At 35.4% G+C, this 4,074-nt stretch overlaps 1 non-coding gene across 1 annotated transcript; it reads left to right on the top strand.

Moving 5' to 3' along the window:
• The first annotated feature begins 513 nt into the window (after window positions 1–513).
• On the top strand, window positions 514–620 carry LOC124895409. Its single transcript, XR_007051698.1, has one exon. It is a non-coding gene; the product is annotated as a small nucleolar RNA R71 (small nucleolar RNA).
• Window positions 621–4,074: the final 3,454 nt, after the last annotated feature.

The raw sequence follows: 4,074 nt of genomic DNA, 5'->3' as shown, positions 1-4,074 counted from the left end.
GTATTCTGTGTCTGATGTCCACCCCATGAGAAATTAGGATGGTTTCTTTAATTTGGATTATACGTACTGCCAAAATTCTATTGACCCTGATGATTTATATTCCCCACATAGTTGAATGAATCTGGATTAATAGAACATGCATCTGCTTTATGCTCACCACTTCCACAAAATTCACACCATGAATATACATGTTGAACCGCATTTGTTGTGGCTGCTGGTTATGTTGCACCCAACTTTAAGTTATTGAGCTGAGTAGTCATATTATTCTGCATTTTTGCAATCTGTGCTTGTAATACAGTGAACTGATCAACATCCAAAATCTCTGCAACCTTCTTAGGAGCATTTCTTAAGTCTGCATACCAATCAGGATTCCCTTGAGCGATTCAATTCAGCAAGGTATACAGTTCTTCATATGTTTTCTTCAAAGCTTGGCCCCCTGCTGTTGAATCTAAGAGAATCTTCGTATTAGACTCAAGGCCTTCTAAAAATATAAGCATCAAAACATTATTTGATTGATGGTAATGAGGATAATTTCCAAATATGCCCTTGAATCTCTCCCAAGCTTGATAAAGATTTTCTCTATCTTTTTGTCTGAAACTCAATATCTCACTTCTCAATCGTACAGTCTTCTGGGATGGAAAGAATCTAATGAGGAACTTCTGATCATAATCTTCTCATGAAGTGATGGAGTGATGTGGTTTAGCATGTAACCATCTCTTTGCTTCCTCCATTAGAGAAAAGGGGAAGAGTGTCAATTTGACATAATCAACATTCATATTTTTAGGAATATATGTATCTCTTATTTCCAGGAAGGTCTGTAAGTGCTGCTGCGGATACTCGTATGAAAGTTCTTGAAATTCCCCCGTAAATTTCAACAATTGCACCATATTTTTTTCAATTCCCGCTGACCTCCTTGTTTAGGCTTTCGAATGCTGTTAGTCATATGGTTTGTAAGTGGGATTGCCACCTCACGAACAGGTCTTACGGTTGGTTGAACAGGAATAGCTAGAATAACAGCAGCTAGAACATTTTAAATATTTGGATCAGCAACAATTGGATCTCGTATTTCAGCCATCTGTCCCTGTTGAATGTAGTATTGAGCTCTCCGCCTCTGATGAAAAATTACTTATAGTTTTCCAAAGGGCTCTACTAATTCTTTATCCCTAGCCAGCCCAATGTTCAACTAAACCTGCAAAAATTCAGCCGTTAAGATCAAGTTGTTAACACTTAAACTTACTATCAAAAACCAAAAATTTAAGCAATTTACTAATTCTATTTGATCCCTGGAAATAGCGCCAAAATCTTATTGCGTCTCTACGTACACGCAAGTGTACGTGATCATGCAAGTAATATAATGACTTAGACAGTCAAATATCATTCCCACGAGGATCAATAAACTAGAAATTTATTCAATCTTTAGTTTAAGACAATTGGGTATTCAGTGCTTGAAGGTATCAAGATGATTTTGATTTTATAAATAAAATGTAAATTACTAAACAAGAGATAATTAGTGACAACTAGAGAAAAGAAAGTAACGGTTGTAATCAATAATGATGATGATTCCAGGGTTGAGATATTTCGAATAATCATACAATTCTCTATTCTTATCACAGTCTAAATGGTTATCAGGTTGATGATTCGCAAGGTTTATGCAACAATCTTAGTCTCCTGACCTCAAATCTTTTATCTATTAAATGTTGTAGCTACAACTCCAGCAGAGATACAAAAATTCTTCTATATTCATGAAGTTGTCTTCTTGCAAGTGAACCAAGAAAGGCTTCTAGGTATATCCCTATCCTAAATGCTAATTCAAATCTCTTATTTCATAAAAGAATAAGAACTTTTCTCCCTAATTTCTTCGTTCTAGCCTATGATTCTCCTCCCGGATGCACATAGAAATATAAATTTATTCTAATGATGTCCAATCATTAAAATAGTAAGCTCAAGAAATTAAGAACAACTCAGATGATAATCCAAAAAGAAACTATGAATAAGAATATAAAAGAGTAATCATGCTCTTAGCCTAAACCCCAGAAATAGGGTGTTTAGCTACTCATGTTTGAATTCATCATCCAAAATAAGTAATAAATCATACCCAAAACAAGTCTTGAAGTAAAGAAATTTAAAAGAATGTCTAAGAACCCTAAAAGAGAGATTTATGCTTTCCCCCGCTGTTATGCTTGCCAAAGTCCCCTAAAATTATATTGGATTTTTTATTTTATAGCTGGGAAAAAACACTTAAAATATTTTCAATTTTTTCACATGGCGCGATTCAGTTTCTATTTTCCATTAAAATCTTAGCAATCGCGGAGCTCAAGTATTCCTTGACAATTATAAAATGCACCCTCACCGCGACGCGCCACTATTGCAGTGAGCCACTAGATTGGAACAATTGTGAAATATTCATCCTCTGTGACACGCTAAACTTTCAGGTTGTAAAATCTGATAAGTGGAACTGCTCCGCAATGCGGTGGTTTTACGGACCTTTACTGGAATTTGACCATTGTTTTTTTTTTGTCAGCGCAATGTGGAGTGTCTTCAAATGTGGATTCCTACTTTTCAGCTTCTATTTTTTTAGCTTTATTTGACTTTCTTGAATTCCTTCAATCCTTCCATATCATCGTTGTATCCAAATGTTGATAATTCTTTATGATTTTTATCCTAAAAGTACTAATCATATCCATTAGGCACAAAACAGAATAAAAGTTGAATTATACTTAAGAATTAATACAAAAGTTCTTGAACTAAGTCTAAATCTGGGTGCATATTGGTGCTTTAAGAATATAAATATGCCTAAGATCAAGTACACATACATCTGTATCTATCTTTGAGAAGCTATAGGATGTCTTTAAGAAACTTTCCTCATATTTTTTATCATGCGAAGTTCTTTATTACCTTGTGTTTTGAGTTGTGTTTCACTCTTTCTGGGTGGATGGTGTTGCTTTATGGCTTATTAGTTGAGAGATATCGTGAGAGATTAGTGGAGATCATTTGTCAATTGTAGGCCTGTTGATGCTTCTGAGTTGTCATGGATCAGTTTGTTGATGCCTTTCTAGAGAGATTCATGCCTTTTAGTTTGAGGGATCAGATTCATGACAATCTTGATCATATAGAGCAAGGCCCCATGATAGATACTGAGTATAAGTCATTCTTCTATGTGCTATCCAAATATACCTATGATAGCATTTCGATCAAGTTTAAAAATATTTAAAAGTTTATAAAGTCCTCAGTTGGATATATCTTAGATGGTTGTGTTTGGGGCTTTTTTCTAGAGTATATTGGATCATGATACAATGATCGAGGGTATTCTTAGTGCATCTCACAAAGGCGCCAGAAGGCGCGATATTTTAGTGAATTCAGGAGTCAGACCTCTCAAGGCAGAGATTTTAGAGGTTCTCGTGGATACAATGATAAGCCAGTGCAAGCAAATTTATAGATTTCGGGTGGTGGATCTTATAGTTTAGTAGTTCAGGGTGGTTGTTCAGTCCCAGTTATACCTTCTCCTGTTGAGGCTAGTCACAGAGGTTACTATGTATGTGATGATATTAGCCATGTGGTTAGGTATTGTCTCTGTTTGTTCTAAACCTGTATCTGTGTTATTTAATCCCAAATCAACTTTCTCCTATGTGTTTGTGTATTTTTTTGGGTTTTGATTATGTTAGTGAGCCTCTAGCCATGCTTATTCGTGTATTTACCCTAGTAGGTAATTCTTTAGTGGTGGGTTGGGTGCACCGATCTTATGTTGTAACTTTTGTCGAGCGTGAAACTTTGATAAACTTTCTTGTGTTAGACATGGTCGATTTTGATGTTATTTTGGGCATAGATTGGTTGGCTCTTTATTATGCTGTCTTAGATTATTTTGCCAAGACCATGACTTTAGCTTCATCAGGTGTGCCAAGGATATCTTGGAAGGATGCACTTCATTCGGGTCCTAAGAGGATTATATCTTTTGTTCAGGCTTGTAAATTGGTTTAAAGGGGATTTTTATTTTACTTGGCTCATATTTGTGACACCAGTATTATTTTGACTCTTTTCTTGGATTTTGTTCGTGTTGTTCTTGAGTTTATGGATGTG

The sequence above is a fragment of the Capsicum annuum genome, unplaced genomic scaffold (genome assembly GCF_002878395.1).
Source record: "Capsicum annuum cultivar UCD-10X-F1 unplaced genomic scaffold, UCD10Xv1.1 ctg81901, whole genome shotgun sequence".
NCBI classification, from domain to species: Eukaryota; Viridiplantae; Streptophyta; class Magnoliopsida; order Solanales; family Solanaceae; genus Capsicum; species Capsicum annuum.
The sequence above is the reverse complement of the archived record's forward strand: the minus strand, read 5'-3'. Positions and strand labels throughout refer to the sequence as shown.